This window comes from Scylla paramamosain, chromosome 18 (genome assembly GCF_035594125.1).
Source record: "Scylla paramamosain isolate STU-SP2022 chromosome 18, ASM3559412v1, whole genome shotgun sequence".
NCBI lineage: Eukaryota > Metazoa > Arthropoda > Malacostraca > Decapoda > Portunidae > Scylla > Scylla paramamosain.
In genome coordinates this window covers 10279650-10307149 of record NC_087168.1, presented here as the reverse complement: position 1 = coordinate 10307149, position 27500 = coordinate 10279650, and the positions used below count along the sequence as shown (strand labels likewise).

Here is a 27500-nt window from a genome sequence, read left to right as displayed (position 1 = left end):
TTAAACACATTTGTTCTGTCATGAGGATTGTTTTCAAAAGCCACAGAGATGAGAACCGTTTTTGCTCTTGATGATGCACAATTCTTGTTAAGCTATCACTGCAACCATGGAAACATCCTTTAAAATTCCAATAACTTTCCATTACTGCCTCTCAAATGTAAGAGATACGACGATGAAATGTTTAGGATAAGGTCTGCAGTATGTTCTTGTATTGAAAGGACGGCTGGTGAAGGGCATCTAGCTTCATTTACTTATTTGTGTGATCTTCACGGGAAGTTCTACGAAAGTGAAGTAACGGTGGCGGTTCAAAAGATATATTTTTTTGTTTATGCTGAAGAGAATCAAACTTAAACCATTTGCTGCTAATGACAGTGTACGTAACATTGCGAGATTTATTTGAGCAAACGTAGACGACTTCACTGAACAAAAAATGAAATTACAGGCATTGAAAGTTTCGAATTTCTCAATCACCCATTTTGCTTTTAATGTTGACTGAAAAGAGCGTTCTCTAAACTTTCAGCAGACTATTTTATTAAGAAGACATACCAGTGAAAGGGTTAATGAATTACTTATTTGTGGCATTTCAGTAGTATTTTCTTTACGGAAGGTAGCGAAGACCGACATACAGATTTAAAAAAGGTATTCTCACATTTTCAAAGGACTAGTCGTTATTTAGTGACGCGGGTTTCGAGTCCTGCTGGTTTCGAGGCTGAACTGAGGGAACGGTGAAGCATGTCGCTGTGAGTTGAAAATGACGTCACGGTTTGAATATTTACGAGATGGAACGCCAAGTTGACTTCTTTATTCAGTGCTCAGTGTGACGTCACGGCGCGTATGAATATGCACGAGATGAAGAGTCATAAAAAGTTGAGTTGCCTTCTTGATTCAGCGGTGCGACGATTGCACTTGTGGTTCTTTCAACGTTTTTTGATTAAATGGAACAGGAAGGGAAAGTGCTGTTAGTGATTGCTATTCCAACGGGGCAGGAATAGGAAGACCTGTTCATTTTTAGTATTGAAAGGAAGCTGGAAGAGAGAGAGAGAGAGAGAGAGAGAGAGAGAGAGAGAGAGAGAGAGAGAGAGAGAGAGAGAGAGAGAGAGAGATTTTAATGTTATCTGTTTAGAGGAAACAGGAAGCGGGAAGAGGAAGACCTTTTAATGTTTACTGTTAGAAAGAAGCGAGAAGAGAAAGATTTCTTTAATGTTTGCTATTGAAAGGAACCCGGAGGAGAAGGAACTTTTAATGTTTACTGTTGAAAGGAAGCGGGAAGAGAGATATATTTTGATGTTTACTGTTGAAAGGAAGCGGGAAGAGAGAGAGAGAGAGAGAGAGAGAGAGAGAGAGAGAGAGAGAGAGAGAGAGAGAGAGAGAGAGAGAGAGAGAGAGAGAGAGAGCGAACTGTTGATTACTGTTGGAGGGAGGCGGGAAGAAAAAGACCTGTTAATTTTTACGGTTGAAAGGAAGCGGGAAGTTGACATGTTTTAATGTTTACTGTTGAAAGGAGACAGGAAGTGGGAAGAGACAGACTTGTTAATGCTTACTGTTGAAAGAAAGTGGGAAGAAAAAGACCTTTTCATGTTTACTGCCGGAAGGAAGCGGGAAGAGAAGAACTGTTAATGTTTACTGTTGAAAGGAAACAGGAAGAGGTAGTCTTGTTTGTTATGTTTATTGTTCAAAGAGAAGGGAAATGAACAGGAGGGTTTTGCTGTTGTTGGCGGGGTGAAGAAAACAGAACGTTCCCCTTTACTATTACTGTATAGTCGCAACTTCCGTGTTTTCGTGTCAGGAGAAACATGATGGATCACAAAGCCTATTATGTAGTGTCCGCCATACACACAATACCCTCCTGCGTAGAGAAACATTTATTCATTTATTTATTTATCTATGCGTAAAGAAAGCAGAACAAGGACGTGATAAATGGATGAAATAGCTGTTATTGTTTGCTCTCCCTTAAGAATACGTAAATAAAAGATAAATAACTATATAAAAAGACAAAAATTTTCAAAACGGAAGCCAGTTTAGATCCGATGTACTGAAACCTCATCTCTTGAAGTAGTTGAAGTCTTGAAGTGGGGAAAACAGAAACAGGAAGAGCTCCAGAGTTTACCAGTGAAACGATGAAGAAGTGAAGATACATTAGTGTGCTAAATGCTGAATATACACTATCCTGTACGTATTGCACTTTATCATACATCTTTTACTTCAGAGCAGATGTTATAGGTAATAAATAACATCGTAAAAGCCAAAGAGGTCTGCTTTTGTTGAGTTCCACCATTCTGTTCCCTTTGTACACACCTTCCATGTATGGTTGGTACACGCTCATTCATCACCATTGTCATTATCAACGTGTTTAAGTTCACTGGTATGTAAAGACATTCTCCAACCTTTTTCTTTCATCTCTGTCGGCTGGTACACACACCTTATGGAGCTAAAGAAGACGACGACGATGAAAGAGCAGAAGGAGGAGGAGGAGGAGGAGGAGGAGGAGGAGGAGGAGGAGGAGGAGGAGGAGGAGGAGGAGGAGGAGGAGGAGGAGGAGGAGGAGGAGGAGGAGAAGAAGAAGAAGAAGAAGAAGAAGAAGAAGAAGAAGAAGAAGAAGAAGAAGAAGAAGAAGAAGAAGAAGAAGAAGAAGAAGAAGAAGAAGAAGAAGAAGAAGAAGAAGAAGAAGAAGAAGAAGAAGAAGAAGAAGAAAAGAAGAAGAAGAGGAGGAGGAGGAGGAGGAGGAAGAGGAGGAGGAGGAGGAGGAGGAGGAGGAGGATTAGGAGGAGGAGGAGGAGAAGAAGAAGAAGAAGAAGAAGAAGAAGAAGAACAAGAAGAACAAGAAGAACAAGAACAAGAACAAGGAGAACAAGGAGAACAAGGAGAAGAAAAAGAAGCTGAAGAAAAGAAGAAGAAGAAGAAGAAGTAGAAGAAGAACAAATAGGAAAAGAAAAAGAAGCTGAAGAAAAGAAGAAGAAACCACCACCACCATCACCACCAACACCACCACCACCAACAACAACAATAACACCAACAACAACAACAACAAGACAAAATAAAAGAAGAAATATAATGACGACGAGTGAAATGTTTTGGTTGCAAGTGGAGGTTTGATTTACGGTGTGAGTAATGGTGATAATAGTCGTGGAGGCGAGCAAGTTGTGATGATGGATGGGACGGGAAACGAGATGGATGTGCCTGCGTTTCTCTCTATTCCTGCTCCGTCAAAGGTTCGATGTTCCTTTGTTTATAGCTCGCGGGAGTAAGAATATTTATCAAGCCCTTAAAATGTTGGCGCGCTACGTACATAGAGTCTCTGTGTTTTAATTAAAGAGCAGCCTTCGTCTCCCTGCCTGCATCGAGAGTTAAGGCGAAAATGTTGCCAGCTGTTCAATTTGGGAAGTGACCTGTGGCTGGCTTCTCATCAGCTGATCCTCTCTCTCTCTCTCTCTCTCTCTCTCTCTCTCTCTCTCTCTCTCTCTCTCTCTCTCTCTCTCTCTCTCTCTCTCTCTCTCTCTCTCTCTCTCTCTGGTTCGTTAATGGAAATAATGGAGGGTGGAGTGAGAGAGAAACACACACACACACACACACACACACACACACACACACACACACACACACACACACACACACACACACACACACACACACACACACACACACACTGCCGCCAGTATTCCAGTAGAGAATAATGGTCTATAATTAAAAGTCCCCAACAATATACGAGTGTGCACTGCGAATGTGGCTTGCCCGGCCTCCACTTAAGTGTTTTGTATGTATGTATGTATGTATTATATGTGTATGTATGCTTGTATGTATCGTGTGCATTATGTTGTTAGGAGTTAAGCCGATGAAATGTCAAAAAGGCAACGGAAACTGCTAGAGAGAGAGAGAGAGAGAGAGAGAGAGAGAGAGAGAGAGAGAGAGAGAGAGAGAGAGAGAGAGAGAGAGAGAGAGAGAGAGATGTCTTGGTTCTTCAATGGCCCAATTAAGACAGATTATGATGATGAGAAGGAGGAGAAAGGCATGGGTGAAAATGAATATGAGACATGATGATGATGATGATGATGATGATGATGGTGGTGGTGGTGGTGGTGGATTTGGAGTAAGATATAAGGTAAACTTCATGCAAGCTTTTAGTGACGTATTTTCCTTGTCTTCCGTCCTTTTGTTTATGTATGTATTTGTGTTTGTCTGTCTGCCTGCCTGAGTGCATGTGCGTCACGGGTAATCCAGCCGCCTGTCAGCACCAGAGAGCGGCGCGGAAGTGTCTGGTACATAATTCACGGTGTGCATGCGGCCCCTCGTGCTGCGATGAAAGAAACAAGTGCAAATAGTAAAGATGCGAGGCTTACAAGTGGGAATGACTGACTGACTCTTTGGCTCATGCTTGACTCTCTTCGACTAACTGATGGGCTGAATTAATGACGGTCTTGCTGGCTATGCAATGAATTATGCATAGGACGTTTTGAATGTTGGATTGCCAACCTAACTGTGCTATATCTAATTTTGGAAGGTTTCGGGGTTGGTGGTGTGGCGTTCCTACATCTACACTGGTAGTCTCGAATTGTTTGAAGGTTGATGCCATTCCTAAGATTCTTATATAAACATATAATTTTGAACGTCAGATTAAAAAAAAAGGAAATGCCAAAGTAGTCAACTAGAACTCGTCCAAGACTGCAAGGTGACTTAAGAGTATACTTAAGGCACGGAAGTAGCGGAGTGTCCCTGTAAGACTCCCTGATGTGGCTGGCTACGTCGCATTACTAACATAGGGATTAAGCTGTTAGGCCGCTTTCATGTCATTCCAAGTCTGGCGTAGTAATTTCGCCACTTTATGAGACACAAGCATGGTAACACTGTCACTGGGCGTTACTCTCACCCCCTGATTGGCTAAGTTATTCCTGTTTGTGTAAACGCGTGCAGCAGACTGACTCTTTTTTATTTTAGCAAAGCCATTATTTACATACAAGGTGCCGAACCATACTTATACAAACGGTCTAGTATCTCATGGGTAACTAAGGGTTCTGGTTGGAATACATTGCCTACAAAGTTACTATATTGCACATCCGTAAAGAAAACAAATACTTAGGCCAACCAGTGGGCGAGCATCGCCCGGTGAGTGTTACCGGGCTCGCGTGTCCTCTCGTGACGAAATTACTGTGCCAGACTTAAGATCGTATGGCATGTAAACAGCCTGACAGCCTAATTCCTATGTTCGTAATGCTATGTAGCCACTCAGGCCACCAGGCAGTCTTTAATTCTGTCCTGTTACTTTCCTCTGTGCCTGAAGTACACTCGTAAAAGTCACCTAGGGGTTTTGGTCAAAATCTCCTCACATGGCAAAATATTGAGCCAGATTTGGGATGATGAGGTGTAATGGTCTTTGGCCGCTTAAGAGGCTTGGCTGGAAGTCTGCCTCTTAAAAGGAACAGTAAGTCTGCTACTGCGTGCTTCGTGGAGATACGCATTGTCTGCAGCACAGGTTGTCTTCTGTGTGGAATGTGGCGGTGAGATGAAACACGGGATTAACCAGTGCATACTTTATTACTTCAACATTTTGGATGTTGTTTTCTTCACTCTTTGAATCAGGCAGCAGTCGAAACATTGAAGTGATAAGGTATCTGTGCTTCATCACATGGCTCCTCTCACCACTACATTTTCTTCATTAGTTTTATGCAGATTATCATGTGCCGATCAAAATTAATACCGTGTACGTTGAAATGAGTACTTTAACGGTTACGGATAATGGGCCTTCATATTACGCAGCTTTCTCTTGATGGTGTCCGCATGCTCACCACATAAGTAAATTACACAATCTTTCGGAGGTTAGAGAGGTTGCGAGGCTGGGACACGTAAGGCGGGAAGCCAGCTGAACTCAGGCACGTGCAGTAGTGGGAACAGAGAGTGATGTATGACGCAGATCTCGCCTGCAATCTTTATTACTGTTTATAGCACTGTGGTACCATTTCTCCTGATCCAGGGAACGAGCTGGTCCTCTCCGTCTTGGAAGAGGAAGGAGAAGGTGTAGGACTGTAACAGATGCTCGGGTGTGAAGCCTTTTGTCTGCGTGAGGAGCCTGTTCCTCCGTTGGTGGAACGTTGTGGTTTTCGATTTTTCCTAGGAATGACAGTCGGGTGAACTCATGAAGACATTTTAGAATAACTCCATCGTCAGCACGTCTTGCCTTTAGTGTATGACTCAAAATCATGTTCATTAGACTGTGAGAATGGGTTTTTAAATAGGTGAAGGTATTTTTTTAAGATAAAAAAGTCGGTGGCTTAAAAATAAAATGAATTTAGAAACTGTCGTACACGGTTTTGGAAGCTTCATGAATTAGATTAAATGGAATTGTTATATGCTTGTTATGGATGCCTAAACCTTCATTGCGTCTGGAATGTCTTTCTCTCCGAAAAAAAAAACTAGCAAATAAGTCACATAGTCTCTCTCTCTCTCTCTCTCTCTCTCTCTCTCTCTCTCTCTCTCTCTCTCTCTCTCTCTCTCTCTCTCTCTCTCTCTCTCTCTCTCTCTCAAGGTCAGTGGTAGCAGGCGGGAAAGCCAAGCAATGTTTACAGCGCGGGTTAGCGAGGAACATTCTCATCTGCCCTGTGTTTACCATCTCTCCTCCTCCAACTCCTCCTTTTCCTCTTGCCTTCCTCCTTCTCTGCTTTTTTTTTTCTTTTATCTTTTCATTCTCTCGTCTCCCTCTTCCTCGTCCTTCCTCCTACGCCTCGCTTCAAAGTTACGCTCCCTCCAACTTCTTTTCTCTTACTTTGATTCGGAAATATTTCATTACGAATCTCTCTCTCTCTCTCTCTCTCTCTCTCTCTCTCTCTCTCTCTCTCTCTCTCTCTCTCTCTCTCTCTCTCTCTCTCTCTCTCTCTCTCTCTCTCGTGAGAGAGAGAGAGAGAGAGAGAGAGAGAGAGAGAGAGAGAGAGAGAGAGAGAGAGAGAGGAGAGAGAGAGAGAGAGAGAGAGAGGGGGAGAGGGAGGGAGGGAGGGGGGAGATAAGACCCTCTTGTTACTAGTAATAACAATACTCGTGTTTGTCAGTCTCTCAGCTGAAATCCTTATCAGCGTGTCCATAAGGGCCTGTATTCTCACACGTGTCGACCTGACCTCCTTTCTCGCCTTCTTTCAATAGACTGCAGTGGAAGTTATCAAGCGCGACTTCCCTCATGATTTCAGTGAGAGTCTAACAAGAAGTCTGCATCATCAGTGAATATAAAAGAAAAAGAAAATTCGTATCATTGTGAGAACTTTTTTTTTTCAGAATTCAGGTCTAACACACACACACACACACACACACACACACACACACACACACACACACACACACACACACACACACACATACACACACACACACACACACACACAACGTAGGTCTTCAGTGGTGGCCCAGGACGTATCTTAAAGCGTCACGTACTGCACCTCTCAGCCTGGTTTTCAGACCTCGAACTCAGCGACCTTGAAGTGAAAAGAAAAAGAGAAAAAACAAAATGATGCATCTGATCGAACCGCTGATTTCTAGCTATTGTTCGTGTCACGTCCTGCTCTGAGAGAGAGAGAAAGAGAGAGAGAGAGAGAGAGAGAGAGAGAGAGAGAGAGAGAGAGAGAGAGAGAGAGAGAGAGAGAGAGAGAGAGAGAGAGTATGATTTAATGTTGGTTTGTGAGATTTGGTGTAATGTTTGGTGGTTATAATCAAATGAATGAGTTTGATTGTTTATAAGTGAACAATTGTGTTACTGGTGTTGTTTTCACTGATGATTTTCCGTGATGATAATGACGCGGGAGGCTTGTCTGTAAGTAACGTTAATTTCAAGAAGTTTTCTGATTTTGCTGGAAATATTATTTTATGCAGATGATGATAATTATGATAATGGCGGTGGCGGTGGCTGTAGTGTTGGTGATGATCCTGTTGCTGCTGTTGCTGTTGCTGCTGCTGCTGCTGGTGCTACTGCTACTGCTACTGCTACTGCTACTGCTACTGCTACTGCTACTGCTACTACTACTACTACTACTACTACTACTACTACTACTACTACTACTACTACTATTACTACTGCTGCTGCTGCTGCTGCTGCTGCTGCTGCTGCTGCCAGAAGAGGCTACTACTACTACTACTACTACTACTACTACTACTACTACTACTACTACTACTACTACTACTACTACTACTACTACTACTACTCTATGCTTCTACTACTGTTATTATTACTGTTGGTAGTAATGGCGGTGTCTGCCCCTTAACACACGGGGACACGGCGCATATGGAAATGTTGGATACACTAGATGACCTCCCTGCGTGTCGTAATGGCCGAATAAAAGGGACACAGACGGAGGAGAGGGAATCCTCTGCTGGCACCAAGGCCCGTATTCTGAAACGCTTTGCTCTCTCACCACGACTATTTTCCAAGGTCACAGAGATGACTAGCCGGGTTCTCAAGAGTGTTTCTCCTGTTGATAATGTAGAAATCTTGTTAATCTGTCGCTAGAATCGTAAAAATACCCTTAGAAATCCGTGTCACTTTAACTAAAGTCTATTGAAAGTATCGGAGGCGCGGCCAGGTGTTTCAGAATATGGTCTCAGTTCTCGCTATGTCCGCGAAACGAAAATTAAAGCAGAGGGGACAGATATGCCTGAGGTGTTTGTGTCTGTGTGAATTTGCTTTTATATGTATATAACTTTGAGGCGCGTACGTACACACACACACACACACACACACACACAGACACACACACACACACACACACACACACACACACACACACACACACACACACACACACACACACACACACACACACACACACACACACACACACACACACACACACACATTTTTTTCCTTTTGCCCCTGTTAACAATGAAGACTTACTGGAACTGGATTGCTGTAGGTTAAATAATGTACAGAGACAAGCAGGGTTGGGATAAAACCGGGTTTTTTTTAAACTCAACGCATTGGGTTTTTTTTGGGTTTTATTGTTTTGTAGGATTTTATTGTTTTTTTGGGAATTTTATTTATTTTTTTTTGTTTATTCTTCATATTTATATGTAAATCAGTTTAAATAAGCAGTTAAAAAGTCATTTAAGAGTGAAACAAAAGACTTGAAGTTTTTTTTTTATGTAGGAGGGCCACCGGCCAAGAGCTACAAAAATATTGTAAAAAAAGGTTCACTGAGTTGCCGGTCGTCAAAAATTTCAGGATAAGTATGTTGAAACCTCCCTCCTGAAAGAGTTAGTGTGATAGGAAAGAGGAAATACAGAAACGGGCAGGGAGTTCCAGAGTTTACCAGGGAAAGGAATGAATGATTAAGAATACTGGTTAACTCTTGCATTAGAGAGATGGACAGAATAGGGGTGACCAGGCAGGCCGCGGGAGGAAGGGAGGCATGCAGTTATCAAGATCAGAAGAGCAGCTGGCAAATAATAGTAAAAAGCTGAAAATAACAGTAAAAGATAGCAAAAGATGCAACACTGGGACGATGAGAGAGAGGCTGACAGTCAGTTAGAGGAGAGGAGTTGATAAGACGAACAGCTTTTAATTCCACCCTGTCTAAAAGAGCATTATGAGTGGAAATGAGTTTTGACTTTAAGTAAAGGGCAGACCGAGAATGTTCAGTGTAGAAGAAGGGGACAGTTGAGTGTCATTGAAGAAGAGGGGATAGTTGTCTGGAAGGTTGTGTCGAGTTGATAGAAGGAGGAAGTGAGTTTTTGAGGCACTGAACAATACTAAGTTTGCTCTGCCCGAATCAGAAATTGTAGAGAGCTCAGAAGTCAGGGGATCTGTGGCTTCCCTGCAAGAACTGTTTACTTCGTAAAGTGTTGGACATAAGGTTAGGGCACGCTTTTTTAAACGTCATATTAGTAATAACGAAGCAGCAAACCCCACGTTTGTATTTAGTTTTACTAACCCCACAGTTACGTTCGTTAAGTTCTGGAGGCAAGCCCCAACGTAGGGTAAATACTAAGCTTTACGCATAGGTTGGCAGCTCTGGTTGCCAAATTTAATGTTATTTCTCACTTACTATATCGACTTTTGCATCTTCTTTCAAGCTATAGTTAAAGAAAGAGGTGATCTATCCATATATGCCTTCATAATCATTAAACAACATATAATAGTGAAGAAATCTGTGATTAGGGTGGACCTAATTTGGTTTGCACTATAGTTTGTAGTTAACGTTTCCCACTGAATGTAGATGTGGAGACGCGTGAGTTATTCCTTTGTGTACAATATTAAAAGAAACATGAAAATCCATCTAGATACTTTAAAAATTGAAAGTACACGCACCTACGTAGAGGCTACCGGAATCGCCGTCTAAGAGACTAGTGTTTTATAATGCTTGATATATGGGAATTATAATAGTATTGGTGATATTTTCTTTACCCTCATACTAACGAATGATGGTCGTGCTTACTCTAGAAGCAATATCAGTCAAAAAATAACTAAAACTAACCCCAACTTAACCTAACTTATCTTTAAAAAATTGCTGTCAGCATTATAAATAATTTGCGGTGAATATATATATATATATATATATATATATATATATATATATATATATATATATATATATATATATATATATATATATATATATATATATATATATATATATATATATATATATACATATATATATATATATATATATATATATATATATATATATATATATATATATATATATATATATATATATATATATATATATATATATATATATATATATATATATATATATATATATGGAGTTTAAATTACTCAGAATGAGAAGCTCTATCTGATAAGGGTAAGGAAAGCCTTGTTGAGACTCTTGAAAGAGTGAAACAATACCGGGACTTGTCAGGTGATAGTGGACGCTGGCCGTAAACAAATCATAACTCTCGGGCTGTAAACGTAGTCTCCCAAATGCACCCGAACGCGGCATTTCGAACGCTGAAATCTATTAGTTTAGAGGATGTATATAATTTTTCTTCCGCATAGAAACACTTTGGTGCATTTTAATATTTCCAACATAGCTTTCCGTTGCATAGGACTGGTAAATATCACTAGGGTTTGCTGTTGGGGAGGGGTAGTTTTCCCAAACATTTCCAATATGATTTATTCGAGTTTGGTCGACCTAACCCAAAGTGCGGAGCTGGATAAGTGTTTAAAAAATCGACAACGCCTACATTGGTATTAGTAAATATTAACACCACGTTTAAAAAATCGGGCCTAAGTTTTATTAACCACAAAAAAAAAAAAAAAAAAAAATACAGAGACTAAATGAGATATTATGTGTACAGTTCAGGTCATGGTCCATATGAAAGTTAATATAAAATTGGATGATTCGATGAAGCACAAGATGCGTTTATAACAAAACACACGAAATAAATAAATAAGAACATGGTTAAATCAAATACTCAAAAGTGGATAAAACTAAGAGATGTGTGTAAAGCTATAACTCAGAATATACATAACAAAACACACTACAAAAATAAGAACATAGATTAGTCTAAATAGAATAAAATGGTGATACGTTTGTTCTTCCCTACTTGGTGAAGTGAAGCAATAGTATCACACACACACACACACACACACACACACACACACACACACACACACACACACACACACACACACACACACACACAAAAAAAAAAAAAAAAAAAATTGTGTCAAAAATAATCATCCAAACAAATTCCTGCGGTTTGTTTTGCGCTTGGAGTAAATTATTGAGCTGTGCAGAGCGTGGGTGCCAATTACACTACTTAACGGAAATCAATGCGAAAAAAGTGTCAATTCGGGTGATATATTGTCATCATTAATGCCCTTTTTTTAAGTAATTATTATGCGGTAATGGTACTTTTTGGTATTCCGTTTTCACGTGTGTTAGTTGAAGTATTACTTGGGCTAAGAAACAGTTTATATTCTGGTCCTGATGAGACTTTTAAGGTGAATGTTTATAGTTTTACTAAGTTTTTATTAATAATATTGTTGTTTGTTTGTTTGTTTGTTTGTTTGTATGTTTTTTTTTTTATTTTATTATAATTTTTTTTTCCTTTGCTTTACAATGTCTGGAACTGAACAGTTGCGCATAATCCTCCATTGTCTCTTGTTTTGTTATTGGAAGGGACAGAGTGAGTCATTCGTGCGAGTCTTATTGTATTCATTTATATTTTTTTTCTCGACACGACAGGTGAGGTTATGAATAACAAGCAGGTGTATCGCTTTGACTCTAATCATCATCTAATAAAAACACGTATATACATCAAGGTAAACTAATTAGATATCCGGCAGAGTTATTGGCAGGTGGGCAATCTAGAGTCATTATCGCTCATGAAGGTTTGGAAGGAGATAAACGTGCTTGCCTGCTTTCAGAATTATTGAGCGTACGCGGGGCCGCCGCATCGCTGCAGGATCTCAGTGGACGGTACACAGCTTTCTCATTTAGCTGCAGTATATCAGTGCGTGTATAAATTCCGTGCTATCACCTGGACGAGTGCCGCAGTGAGTCTGTGTTTATCGCCACGAATATCCTCACGTATTCTAAAGCTTCTAATGCAAGTGCTTTTAAATTAATTCCACGTAAGTAAATTTCACTTCACAAAGATTCCTTTATAAAGCTTTCACTTCTTCCAGTTCCATCCACGCTGAAAAGAACTTCAATGCAATATAACTATGTAACCTTACCTAATGTATCATTCAACCTATCATTGGCAGAAAAGTTTGCAGGAAATATTATATTAGAATGTTCGTGGGAGAAATCTACCCGGGAAGAATTTACAGTGCTCAGGTCTACATTTATCTGTTCGATGGGACTTCTGTTTATTAGTTGTTGTTGGAAGGTTGAGGGATTTGTGGTGCTTTCCTTCATGGGTTGGTAATTACGTGCACGATGATGTACGAGTGTCATTATGATTATTGTTGCTTGTGCTGCTGTTACGTAATGGTCTCTGTGGCAACGTGGCAAGTATTGAATTGTGTATTTGCTGACTGGACATTCACAACTCTCCAAACCGTGCCTGGTGACTTACTTGTGCACTTATTGTAATTTCTGTTTAGAGACTGATCGAACGTACACACATAATTATACACACACACACACACACACACACACACACACACACACACACACACACACACACACACACACACACACACACACACACACACACACACACACACACAGTCCAAATACATACATAAATGAATTAACAGGTAAATAATAAGAACAGATGAAATATGAATAGATAATAAAATAAATCAAATAGAGAAGTGAAAACAAATATAATAATTACATGCTCTTTCTCTTTTCAGTTTCGCTTTGGTGACCTTGCTGGCTGGTAAGCAACGCAGTGTGTTTCTTGTTGACGTGTTTACCGAGCTGGATGGGAACTGATGCAGGAAATACTGATTATGTTCCAAATAAACACAGCCACAGGCAAAGAAATAATAAGGGTAAAAGTTGAAAAGGTGACGCAGGAAAGCCGATAACGAGGCACAATTCTACCCCAAGATTTTTGTCGTTTTTCCTTTACTGTCACCGCGCGTCACGGCTTGCTATCAGTTTATGAATAGTGATGATATTTGCAGGTTCATTACGTGGCAACCTCTCTCTCTCTCTCTCTCTCTCTCTCTCTCTCTCTCTCTCTCTCTCTCTCTCTCTCTCTCTCTCTCTCTCTCTCTCTGCCAGAGGATCCTTGGGTCCATAATTAGTCACTGGAAACATAATGGTCTTTAATTTGATACGTCTTAACTCAATTATTCACTTCTAGACACACAACTTTCCACTTAATTACAAAACAACATTTTCCTTGATGCCAGTCAGCTGCACCATCCTCCCTTACTTCATGCTCTTGCTCTGTGTTTCTCGTTGCATGCTTTAGTTAATTAAGTTGTATACGGATTTCATAAACGTGTAGAGATGGCTTTTGTAAATCATCATAAACTTTTTAGGGGACTTGGATGTTGATTATATTCAGGAGCTTTTCACTGTCGCCTTCACCTCATGTCCTTGCTGTCCTCCCGTTTACTGTGCTACTGAGTCAACGTGTATAGAAAATGAAATCAATACGAATACAGGTGGTTTCCCTGAATTGTCTGTGTCAATTACTCTCATTTCATCACGCACTCAAGCTACTCGTATACACATTTAACCCTTATACAGCAATGTTCATCTTTAGTTAACATTAAAGAGCGTTGATCACTGTATATAACTTACAGTGGTATTCAAGAGACAGTAGTACAAATATAAATGTTGCAGAAACTGAAGGTGATTATGGGGAACAAAAATTAAATCAATATGTATACAGGTTGTTTTTCTAGATCATCTATATTAATTTGCATGTATTTTATCATTTATCGACTTGTCCACTCAATCAATGAACGTGCGTTTAAAAGACTTTCTGAGTCATCTTGAACTCGTTTGCTTGGGGTGGACGTGACCTTGCATTAGTTGGTGCCTGGGCCGCCCTGTGTGGAGTGTAGAGGCGCCGTGTAGGGGGACGCGGCTCCACCCAAACACCATTAAACACGATAGACTCAAAGGTTAGTCGCCTCATTAGCTCCCCTCCCTTGACCGATGGCCGCTGGGTTCCACTTACAACACTGTTTGTCGCGTCCCTCGCTGCCTCCTGCTGCTGTTCCTGGAGCGCTTTTGTTCTGAGCGTGGCTGTTGTCTATGAGTCCGATATCATTATGTGTCTTTTTAGATTAAATAGCGTAATTAATCACTAACAACCTCGCTAAAGGGCAAGCCTCAATTATATTTGCTCTTCCATTTTGTTTCTGTGTATATAACCTGGCAAGACCTAATACTTATTCTCTTGATTAGTGTAATTTATCACCAATAGCACTGCCATGGTCAACCCCGCTGTTGCCATTTGCTCTTCCTTTTTATTTGTTTTGTGTATGTTACTTACCAAGACCTAATACTTATTCTTATGTCCATTATCTTTATTTTACTTTTATTTTTAATTTAAAGGCTAAAAATAAATATAATATTTTTTCTCATGATCAAAACATGATTGTGTCTTTTCTTATTAACTATTACTTGAAGCTGCCTAATTTTAGGAGTGAAAAAATAAATAAATAAACAAATAAATAAACTGGTTGAACTATAATTAAAAGTTATTCCAGTGTGGTTGTACCGTTCAGGACAGTTTTCATGTACTTTCAAGTTACTGTAGCTGTTTCACGTGTCCATTAAAAAAAAAAAAAGAAAAAAAAAAGGCTATATATTGGATTGTTCCTTAACCTGTCCTAACAGTACAATGACACTTGAAAATTCTCAAGACCGGCCACTTGTTACACGAGAAAATGTTCTTTGGTATACATTATTGAGTTAAAAACGTATGACATATTCACTATTACAGATCTCTCTCTCTCTCTCTCTCTCTCTCTCTCTCTCTCTCTCTCTCTCTCTCTCTCTCTCTCTCTCTCTCTCTCTCTCTCTCTCTCTCTCTCTCTCTCTCTCTCTCTCTGCAATAAATGTACTATCATGTTCAACGAAATACATTGGAAGAAAAGATTTTGTCTAAACTCTTGTGTTACTGATTTGAGTAACATGATAGGAGAGGGGTGAGGGAAGGTGAACAAAACAGTATCAGACTACCAATAGCTGGAAAGAGTAAAGGTAACAGTAACAGTGAGAAAGATGCATATGATACTGCAAGGTTATTAGGATTAACAGGGAACAATAAAGGTAATAACAGTAACAGTAAAAAGGTGTAGGGAGATGAATAAATTACCGTAAGTAACAAATAATAACAGTAACAGGAATACGGTGTGCGAAGGTGAAGAGAGTAGCGTAGCAGTAGGAGTAACGGAAAACAGTGAAAATACTAGCACAAACAGTAAACGGATGTGTGAAGATGATTGTAATACTGTTAGAATAATAGAATCAACAGGAGGCAGGAAAAATTGTAACAGCAAGAGCCAGAACAGTAAGGGTAACAAGAAATGAGTAAAAGGATAAAGAAAAAAATGTAACAGTAAAAGCAAAAATAACGAGGATAATAAAAAAAAAGTAACAGGAAACACGGAAAGTTGTAACAGTAAAAACTTAAAAAAAAAAAACAGTAAGAAGATAATACCAAGAAAGCTTATGAATACGCAACAGTAAAAGCGAAAACTATCAGTAACAAAGAAAAAAAGTGTAACAGAAAATAGGAAAGGTCGTAACAGTACATAAAAAAAAAGAAAAGTAAGAGTAAGAGAAGAGTGGAGCAACATATAAAAAAAAAAAAAAAACAGGAAAGATTGTCACAGTAACAGCCAAAGCACTAAAAGTAACAGCAAACAGATACTATACTGTTGCAGATGACGTGTTACTGCGGCTTGACAGTTCAGAGTGGACGCCTGGTGGCAGGAGATATACCCCCTTTAAGTATCTGCTTCTCTTTCATACTTAGCCAGGCTTTGTTGTGACCTATTTTTGTTCATTATTATATTGCGTGAGCTTTCGTATACACACACACACACACACACACACACACACACGATCCTTGGCTCTGTTTTGCCGAAATGGCTTTTGTTTCATCGTTTTCTCTCTTTTATGGCTGTTTTATGGCCGCCTTGTTTCCTTATTTCCTTATTATTGTTGATCCTTTAATTTTTGGGATCTAATTTCCTCTCTCTCTCTCTCTCTCTCTCTCTCTCTCTCTCTCTCTCTCTCTCTCTCTCTCTCTCTCTCTCTCTCTCTCTCTCTCTCTCTCTCTCTCTCTCTCTCTCTCTCTCTCTCTCTCTCTCTCTCTCTCTCTCTCTCTCTCTCTCTCTCTCTCTCTCTCTCTCTCTCTCTCTCTCTCTCTCTCTCTCTCTCTCTCTCTCTCTCTCTCTCTCTCTCTCTCTCTCTCTCTCTCTCTCTCTCTCTCTCTCTCTCTCTCTCTCTCTCTCTCTCTCTCTCTCTCTCTCTCTCTCTCTCTCTCTCTCTCTCTCTCTCTCTCTCTCTCTCTCTCTCTCTCTCTCTCTCTCTCTCTCTCTCTCTCTCTCTCTCTCTCTCTCTCTCTCTCTCTCTCTCTCTCTCTCTCTCTCTCTCTCTCTCTCTCTCTCTCTCTCTCTCTCTCTCTCTCTCTTGCTCGCTTGCTCTCTCTCTCTCTCTCTCTCTCTCTCTCTCTCTCTCTCTCTCTCTCTCTCTCTCTCTCTCTCTCTCTCTCTCTCTCTCTCTCTCTCTCTCTCTCTCTCTCTCTCTCTCTCTCTCTCTCTTGCTCGCTTGCTCTCTCTCTCTCTCTCTCTCTCTCTCTCTCTCTCTCTCTCTCTCTCTCTCTCTCTCTCTCTCTCTCTCTCTCTCTCTCTCTCTCTCTTGCTCGCTTGCTCTCTCTCTCTCTCTCTCTCTCTCTCTCTCTCTCTCTCTCTCTCTCTCTCTCTCTCTCTCTCTCTCTCTCTCTCTCTCTCTCTCTCTCTCTCTCTTGCTCGCTTGCTCTCTCTCTCTCTCTCTCTCTCTCTCTCTCTCTCTCTCTCTCTCTCTCTCTCTCTCTCTCTCTCTCTCTCTCTCTCTCTCTCTCTCTCTCTCTCTCATTAATTTGTTTTCGTCAATATCGTATGTTTAAAGTTGCTTTATTTAGTTTGACTTTTCACTGTTTTCCTTCTTTGCCTCTTTCCATTCTTCTTCGCTCCCTTCTTCCTTCCTTCCTTCCTTCCTTCCTTCCTTCCTTCCTTCCTTCCTTCCTTCCTTCCTTCCTTCCTTCCTTCTCCTCCTCCTCTGTAAATCCATTAATCATATAATTTTTCTTTTCTTAATTCTCTTTTTCTTCCCTCTTCTTGATTTTCTTTCCCTCCATTTCTTCCCTTCCGTCTGTTACTCCTTCTTTTTACTCTACATCTTACCTAATTATTTTACATCCCGTTCCTTACATATTTAATGTTTTTTCCTTATTGATTTCCCTCCTCACTTTTGTACATCATTTTCCTTCTATTATTGTATTTTTTTTTTCTCTCTCTCATGCGTCACTGTTTTGTTCACCTGTTCTTTTATAGCGAAGTCCGAGTTACTGCCTCCTTTGGGGGTTCACATGTAATATAAAGGAAAGGTGAAAAAAAAAATGTATGTAAAAAGGTGAAAGAAAAAAAAATTGTGTATCCTCTACGTTATTCCGAGAATCTACCATATTTTTTTTCTGGCTACTTTGCCCTCTCCGGGTCACTTCCCAGCCTTCATTACCTCGCTCGCCCCAAGCTGCAGGTAGGTTTATGGGGAAAATAAATAAAGTGTGTGGTACTCTGACGTATTTGGCAACACTGAGACTCGAACGTGTGGTGTCTTTTTTTTTTTTCTGTTTCAGGTTCTTTTTTTTCTCTCTCTTTTTAGTCCGAATGTTCACCACTAGGTCATTTCCTCATTATTTTCCCCTCATTTCGCCTTCCCTCACTCATTTCGTAATACCTCTCAGTCCTTCAGCCGGAGCATGGAGTTTTTATTTTGTTTTTTTTGTGTTTAGGTATCGTGATGAAATGTTCACCTGTAAACCTTTTTCTGTTTCCTCACAATGCCATGACCTCATTTCAACTCCCAACACTTCCTCACTTCATAATTCCCTCTCAGTCCCCACGTCACTTCGTTCCTGCTGTCACCAGTCCGTCCCTGCCTCTCTCCTTCCTTTCCTTGTTTTTCTGTTTATTCCCCGTCCTTCCCCGCCTCTACCCTACGTGTTTCCTACCCTCCACCAGCCTTTCTGTATCTCTCTCCCTCTCTCCGCCCTTCCTCGCTTCTGCCCTTGCCTCCCTTCCTCCTTCCCTCCCCTGCTTCTCTGTCTCTTTCTCCGTCCCTCCCGCCTCTGCTTGTGTTTGTTTCTCTCCTCTATCCTCCTTGCTTTTCTCTCTCCTTCTCTCCGTCCTTCCCCGCCTCTGCCCTCGCCTGCCTCTCTCCTTTCCTCCCTTGTCTGCCTCTCTGTCTCTCTCTTTCCCTCCCTTCCCGCCTCTGCCCTTACTTCCCTCTCTTCTCTCCCCTGCCTTTCTGGTCTTTCTCTCTCTCCCTCTCCGTTCTTCCTCGCCTCTGCCCACGCCTCCCTCCCGTCTCTCCCTCCCCTACCCTACCGCCGCTGTCGCCTGGCGTGTGACGTGGTAGCGGGAAAGCAGTGCCAGGCAGGTCACCGTCCCCACACTTTCATTCATTCCCTCGAGACATGAACCCGATACTAGTTATGTCCACCCTCCTCCTCCTCCTCCTCCTCCTCCTCCTCCTCCTCCTCCTCCTCCTCCTCCTCCTCCTCCTCCTATTGTTTTTCCCTTTTTTTATTTTTGTTGTTGTTGTTGATGTTGTTGATGTTGTTGTTAATGTTGTTGTTGTTGTTGTTGTTGTTGTTGTTGTTGTTGTTGTTGTTGTTGTTGTTGTACAATTATTATTAGTCATTTTTATTCTTCGCCGCCTCCTCTTTCTTTTCCTTATCGCATTTTTATTCTTAGCTTCCTTTCCTTTCTCTTCTCTGCCATAATCTTATTCTTCGCCTCTTTCTCTTCTTCTTAACTCTTCCTCTTCCTCACAATTTTGCGATCATTTAATCTTCGCTCGTCGTGCATTTTTCATAACTCATCGTTCATTATATATATGTTTTCTTAACTCCCGCCACACTGCTTAACTTTCTTTTCACAGGAGAAATTAGTAAATTGATATTTGCAGAATCATTCAATACACAAATTCACATGAAAATTATTGTACCTCTGGGAACGATGTAATTTCTTTAATGACCGCTACACTTTTTTTTTTTCTTTCGCCTCTCTTCCAACTATTCATTCCAGCCTCTCTCTCTCTCTCTCTCTCTCTCTCTCTCTCTTCTCTCTCTCTCTCTCTCCTCTCTCTCTCTCTCTCTCTCTCTCTCTCTCTCTCTCTCTCTCTCTCTCTCTCTTTTCTTTCTTTCGTTTCTCCCTTTCCCTATTCAGTCCAGCTCTAAATTATTTTCTTCATTATTGTAAAAGGAGGTGATTAATATGGACCTATAAGTTTGAGTAATATATGAAAAAAAAAAGGCTCTTTAAATTCAAGGTCTTTTTTTGCTCTGTTTTCTGAAATAGTGAAGGATAATATACTGCAGGGAGTTTTGTTAGGCCTGAACTGTAATAGATGGTAAACTGAAAAAAAAGAGATGAAAAAAAAATTAGCAAAGAAGGTTGGGAAATATCCTTGCCTTGTATTAGTGATAATATTTTAACATCTTCCTAAAAAAAAATGTGTAGTATAGAGTCTTGTTAGGTTAAGTTAGGTTAGGTTTAAGCAAGTAGGTTAGGTAGGGAGGTTTGTTAGGGTGAACTGGAATCGACAAAAAGCTGACGAGAAACGACAATAATCAGAGAAGGCTAGGGTACAATATCCTTGCCCTGCATTACTCGTATTACGGTAATATTCTCTTGAACATGTGAAATGGGAATTTTTGTTATGGTGGACTGGAATAGACGGGCAACTGATGAAAGAAAATAATAAGCGGAGAAAGTTGGGGAATATCTTTGTTCTGCATTGCTCGTATTACTTCAACATTCTCCTGGGAATGAAAGAAAGCTAGAACTTCTATCAATGCGGTGGAGAACTAAAGGAAAAAGGATATGTACTTCACTCTTAGTATTTGGTAAAAAAAGTAGGACAGGAAGTTCGCAGAAAACTCTCAACATTCACTTCCCAATGTAGAAGTAGCAGGCAGGAAGGTAATGAACGATAGTAACGAAGATACTGTAAGATGTCCGGGGAGCAGTCATAGGCTTCACCGAAAAAAAAAAATAATAAAATAAATAAAATAAATAATAAAAAAATAAATAAATAAGAAAAAAATAATAATAAGTAAATAATAAATAATAGTTAAATAAATAAAATGAATCGGCAAAAAAAAAAGTCTTCCATGAGATAGTTGATCGAAAAATTTGGCCACTCCATAATGTAAAAAAAAAAAAAAAAAAGAAAGTAGGAGTATAGTGAACTACAATATCGGAAATGACGCGGTAAGAAGTCCAGAGAAGAAATCTTGACTTACTCCCGCCCTCCCCTCTCCCCCAAAAATCTTTATCCACTAGACACATTGTTGGGATAGTTTCATAAAATCGTAAGCTCTTGCTGAATTTAGCTTGACGATATCTCACGTACTCCGAGAAATAAACTCGACTGTATACTTTTTTTTCATCCAATCCACTTATCAGATTTTATTCAAGGAAAACATGCTTACTCCAAAATAACAAAAGAGGCTTAAACATCACGAGAATAGTTTGAAATGTGCACACTTCACAAAATATTTCTTTACTGGCGCTTGTAGAACATCCATCCGTGCGCTGTAATGCAACAAAAGTTCTGCCAAAAATTATGTCCTGTCTGTCTGTCTTTTGTTTTAGTATCGGTGTTAGTGTCTCTCTCTCCTCTCTCTCTCTCTCTCTCTCTCTCCTCTCTCTCTCTCTCCTCTCTCTCTCTCTCTCTCCTCTCTCTCTCTCTCTCTCTCTCTCCTCTTCTCTCTCTCTCTCTCTCTCTCTCTCTCTCTCTCTCCATTACTGCTGTATGATCATTAGAATAGTCAAGAAAATCCAATACATATTTCCTTCCTAGTGTTTATAGAACATTTTCCCAATACCATTCGTCCGATTTAATGCAATAAACTCGTGTAAAATTCTCTCTCTCTCTCTCTCTCTCTCTCTCTCTCTCTCTCCTCTCTCTCCTCTCTCTCTCTCTCTCTCTCTCCTCTCTCTCTCTCTCTCTCTCTCTCTCTGGCCTTTATTGGTGTGATGCACGAATCTGATTAACGCTTTTACCGATACCACTTGCGTAATTAGATTTAGGGACATATTACCTCGAATGAGAGCAATGGCCCGTGATATGTAATATTGTGTTAAACCCTTTTTGGCTGTCTGTCTATTTGCCCTGTCTGTCTGCCTCGCGCCATGTCTATCCTTCTGTCTGTCTGCATTATTGGAGAGAGAGAGAGAGAGAGAGAGAGAGAGAGAGAGAGAGAGAGAGAGAGAGAGAGAGGGAGAGAGAGAGAGAGAGAGAGAGAGACTTTAGCCAACACAGAAAAGCACTTTGAAAATTTGGTCCCCTATTGTTAGAGTTCAAGATAATTTCCCTCGGTAAGTTTTGTAATTTTCGTGTGTGTGTGTGTGTGTGTGTGTGTGTGTGTGTGTGTGTGTGTGTGTGTGTGTCTGTGGCAACAGCAGCAGTAGTAGAAGTGGTTGTAGTAGTAGAATTAGCAGTAGTAGTAGTAGTAGTTGTAGCAGTAGTAGTAGTAGTAGTAGTAGTAGTAGTTGTTGTTGTTGTAGTTGTTGTTGTTGTTGTTGTAGTTGTTGTTGTTGTAGTTGTAGCAGTAGTAGTAGTAGTAGTAGTAGTAGTAGTAGTAGTAGTAGTAGTAGTAGTAGTAGTTGTTGTTGTTGTTATTGTTGTTGTAATGATAATAGCAGCAACAACAGCATTGGTAATAGTAATAGTAGTTGTAGTAATAATTGCTGTTGTTTTTTGTTGTCGTTAACGGTGGTAGCTGCCAGTATAATGTTGTTTTCGTAACTAGTTTTAGAGAGAGAGAGAGAGAGAGAGGAGAGAGAGAGAGAGAGAGAGAGAGAGAGAGGAGAGAGAGAGGAGAGAGAGAGAGAGAGAGGAGAGAGAGAGAGAGTGCCAAGGAATATATAAATGAAATATAAATTAATAGGAAGTTGAATATTTAAAGGGGAAAAAAATATTCTCTTGTGAAGGAAAATAGAATTGAGAATACAGAATGAAAAAAATAGAAGCGATGAGGGAAAAAATAAAAGAGATACTCAATGTGAAACGTTTGAGGGCGTAGTGCCAAGGGTCATCTCATCTCCATATAGGTCAAGGCTTTCTTGTACGCCTCGCCATCCCTCAAGAGAGCTGCCGGGGGTTGGGGGGCGGTAAGAGGAGGACACTATGTCTCCTGTAATGAAGGGAAGCCGCGCGTGTTATGTAAGGAATGAAGATAGAAGGGAATGAAAGGAATACACTTGCTTGCCCCTCGTGTTGAGGCGGGAAAGAGCCGCGTTGTCTGTTCCTCTTAGCTATTGTCACGTTTGCTCCACAGAAATAGAGTTTACGAAATTACATATTTTCTCGTACTATTTTTCTCATACAATTTTTCTTTCTGTCTTTCTCTTTTCTAGTTTTACTGTCAGGAAAACATAAATTCAGAAAGACCAGTTTCAGATTTTGTTCTTTCTTATTTTTATTTTTATTTTTTTTTCATTTTGTCAGTTTACAAAATAAAGGGAATTTGCAAAATTATGTTTTTTTTCATACTTCTGATTTTGTTTAAGAAGTTTACATTCTTAATAGCTTTTCTAATTCACAAGATTGTAAAAGTAGTTTACAAAATTATGATCCCTTCTGCATTTATTTATAGTCCAAAAAATACAAGAAAATTTTCAAACGTTTCAGTTTTTATTATCATTATTATTATAATAATAATAATAATAATAATAATAATAATAATAATAATTATTATTATTATTATTATTATTATTATTATTATTATTATTATTATTTGTGTAGATATTTGCCTATTTTGTCAGCCAGACACACAACAAGAGTTCACAATCATATTTTAATTTATTTACATACATTTTTATTTTTTATTTTTCCAGTTCTGCATTACGAAAAGTATTCGGCAGTTCCTTTTACTTTTGTAAAAATTCACAAACTGGAATGCCAGGACTACTGAGTGTCCCTGGAAGTAATTACTGATTCACGGACCATTCCAGCACTCCCGCCAAGTATCAGACACACGCCAGACTCTTCCAAGTAATCACTCTTGCCAGAATCTATTTCAGTGCTCGACGGATACTGCATGTATTATCTTTACCTGTTGTTTTCCACCGCAGTGTCATTGCTTATATAAAATATCTTCTCAAAGGTTGTTTTCTTTTATCATATTATTTTGTAAGCTTCTGTCAAATCCCCCGTGATCGTTCTCTTTCCAGGAAGAGAAGAAATAGCGCATCGTTCTCCATTTCCAGGAACGTGAAGAAATATATTTTTGTAGCTTCTCTTGGCAATCGTTTCCATTGAGCCTTTGTTTGAGTCGGTCTGTCATGTAGCACGTCAGACAGGAGTGTCCTCTCGTGGTTGAAGCCTTGTTGGAAATTTGTTGAGTTTGTACGTTGTTTTGTAGCGTTATTGAAGATTAATATATACGAGTATATATGTGTGTGTGTGTGTGTGTGTGTGTGTGTGTGTGTGTGTGTGTGTATATATATATATATATATATATATATATATATATATATATATATATATATATATATATATATATATATATATATATATATATATATATATATAATATGTATATATATATATGTATATATATAGTATATATATATATATATATATATATATATATATATATATATATATATATATATATATATATATATATATATATATATATATATACATATATATATATAATATTTATATATATTTTTTTTTTTTCTTACCACCACCACCACCCAATAACAACAATAATTACTACTACTACTACTACTACTACTACTACTACTACTACTACTACTACTACTACTACTACTACTACTACTACTACTACTACTGAAGACGAGTTGTAGGAAGAGAGGGTTGAGAAGAGACAGTAACGAGGAAAGATAAAGGGAAGCAGATCGAGGAGGAGGGAGAGGAGGAGGGGCTGGACGATGGGGTGTAAAAAATGGACAATAGCAAGAACAGAAAAGTAAAGGAGACTGAGGAGGAAGAAGTGGAGCAGAAGGAGGAGGAGGAAAAGGTGCGGGGGGGGGAAGAAGTGATGGCTGGGATTGGAGGAGAGTGTTGTGAAGGTCAAAGGAGAAAAAAGTAAAGGAGAGATGAGTGTGGGAGGAAGAGGCACTGTGTTTCCTTCCTCCTCCCTCCTCCTCCTCCTCCTCCTCCTCCTCCTCCTCCTCCTCCTCCTCCTCCTCCTCCTTTTCCTCGTGCCATTATTTTATTTTCCGTACGTTCACTATTTACTTCATTTTTCACCTCTGTTTTATCCTTCTCTTTATATTTCTTAGTTTTATTTCTTATTTGTTGTATTTGTTATTATTTGTTGACTATGTTTTCGTTTCTTCTTTGCCTTGTTGATTCTCATCTGCGAAGGTTATTCTTTTATCTTTATTTTTTTTCCTAGACGCCAGAATTGCGTTACTCTATGTTATTTTCTTTTTTCCTCCTCCTCCTCCTCCTCCTCCTCCTCTTTTTCCTCTTTTCTATTTTCATTTTCTTATATACTTTGCACTTCACGTTTGGCCAATTTCTCACTTTTCTTTACCTTCATCCTTTTTCCTTCATTTCTTTCCTTTCCCACTCGCTGTCACTCTCTTCCTTCCTCTCCTGTCCCACCTTTCCCTCTCCGTCTTGCTCTGCTGCTTGTAATACGGGCGTAGAAATACGAGTATAACGTGGACTGCTGCTGGAGTACATAAGTTCATTATATAAGCCAACAAATGTGTTTTTCTGGGTCTTTCTGTTCCCTCTTACTTCTCTTCTGCTTCTGGTTCTTGTTCCTCACTCGGCTTTTTTTCTTGTTTGTACCTACTTTTTTTTTTCCGATTTGTTGTTGTTGTTGTTGTTGTGGGTGTGGGTGGTGGTGGTGGTAGTGGTGGTAATGCTGTTGTTGTTGTTGGTGGTGGTGGTGGTAGTGGTGGTGGTGGTGGTGTTAATCTTGTTGTTGTTGGGGTGGTGGTGGTAATGCTGTTGTTGTTGTTGTTGTTGTTTTGTTCTTCATGTTTTTTTCTTGTTCTTCCTGTTGTTGTTGTTGTTGTTGTTGTTGTTCTCTTTCGCCTTCTTTTTCACCACTACCGACATCATATCATCACGTCATCGTAGTCCTCCTCCTCCTCCTCCTCCTCCTCCTCCTCCTCCTCCTCCTCCTCCTCCTCCTCCTCATGCTTTACCCCTTGCTCATCCTCCTCCTCTGTAGTGATATTTGTCCGAAAAATGACTCAAGTTTACGGAATATTTGGGCTCCGAATATTAGGTCCTGTCAGGGCCTTTGTGCTTGCTCAGGGAAAGATCGGCCTGGTGTATTAAATTTGTGTTCCCTGGAATATTGCTGGGGAGAGGGGGGGGGAGAGAGGGTAGGGGAGGGGCGTTTGTATGCGTGCGAGAGAGGCAGGAGTTGAAGAGCGGAAAGTGAGAGGAGGAGGAGGAGAGAGTAGGTGTTAGGGGAGAGGAGGAGGAGGAGGAGAGAAGGGGGTTTGGAATGAGGGAAGAGATGGAACGAGGTTTGAAAAGAGGGAAAAGGAGACAGACAGAATAAGGAGGAGGAGGAGGAGAAGGAGCAAGAGGGGAGAGTTGGTTAGGAAAGAGGAAAGAGGAGATGTAGGAGAGAGGTGGTTAGGAAAGAGGGAAGAGGAGGAGGAGGAGAGAGGCTGGATTAGAAGAGAGAGAGAAAAAAAAATGGGGTTAGAAAAGAGGGAAGAGGAGGCAGGGAGAGAGGGAGTGTGAGGTAGGGGTAGGTGAGGTAGGGGTGTAGAAGGAATGGGGATGGGAAAAGAGGGAAGAGGAGGGAGGAAAAGAGCGAAGAGTGGGTAAGAATATGGGGAGATGGAGGATATGATGCTGGAGAGAGAGGGGAGGCTGTTAGAGAATAGGAAGGGAAAACGGTGAGAAATGGAAGGGAAAAGAAGGGAAGAAGGAATGATTGGGATTGAGTGTTTTGGAGAATGAAGAGGGAGACAGTGGGAGGAAACAAGGGATGAAAGGAAAGGGAAGGAAGAAGGAGGGGTTGGGATAGAAAAGTAAATGGAGGGATATTTCAAGGAAGGGGAGCAAGGTGTGCAGCAGAAAAGAAAAAAAAAGAAGAAATGAAGAGAAGAGGAAGGAAAGAAGTGTTTGGCATAAAAAAAAATAAGGGGACCGGATGAAGTTAGATGTTAGAAAGAGGAAATGGAAGAGAAGATAAGAAAGAGGAATAAGGGAAGGTGTTTGAAGCAGAGTAGAGAAAAAGGTAGAAAAGTGGAAAATTAAATGGAGAAAATATGAAGAAAGGGTTTAGGTAAAGAACTGAAACTAGAGAAGGGAAGGAGAGGAAGCGAGAGAAAGAGGAGATGGAATAACTTGTATGTGGGCAAGAAGGGAAAGAAGAGGTGTTGATATCTTTGGGTGAGGAAGAGGAGGGGATGCTGTGTACGTGGCTGGGATGGGAAGGTTTTGTGTGGAGGGAATGGATGGGAGGGAATTATGGGAGTGGCGAAGGAAGGAGCTAATGCGTGTGGGTGATGAAGTGGTGGGGGACATTGGGGAGGAAGAAGAGGAAGAGGAGAGGAGATAAGGTTTACGGTGTGGTGATGAAGGTTGGAAGAGAGGTGAAGTGGATAGAAGAAGAGAAGAAAAATACGGTGTTACCAAACTAAAAAAAAAAAGTGAAAGTGAGGAGGAAGAGAAGGAGGAGGATGGAAGAAAGGGAGGAGGGAGTGAGGAGACTAGATGAACGGACGTAGGGAGAGCGGAGGAAGGAGAGAGACCTGTTAGGGAAAGAGGTTAAGAGGAAGAGGTGAAGAGGGAGGAGAGGAGAGACTAAATGAAAGGTGAAGAGAAAGAAGGAGGACTAAATGAAAGGTGAAGGGAAAGGTG

At 40.2% G+C, this 27500-nt stretch overlaps 1 protein-coding gene across 1 annotated transcript in view; it reads left to right on the top strand.

Annotated features, from left to right (window-relative positions):
• The window catches only part of LOC135109084 (uncharacterized protein DDB_G0271670-like), a 223957-nt gene that overhangs the window by 32373 nt on the left and 164084 nt on the right, over positions 1-27500 (top strand). The window contains exon 2 of the mRNA XM_064020144.1: positions 13286-13311. The gene's annotated coding sequence lies outside the window, so the exon portion shown is untranslated. The remainder of the gene's footprint in view (positions 1-13285; positions 13312-27500) is intronic.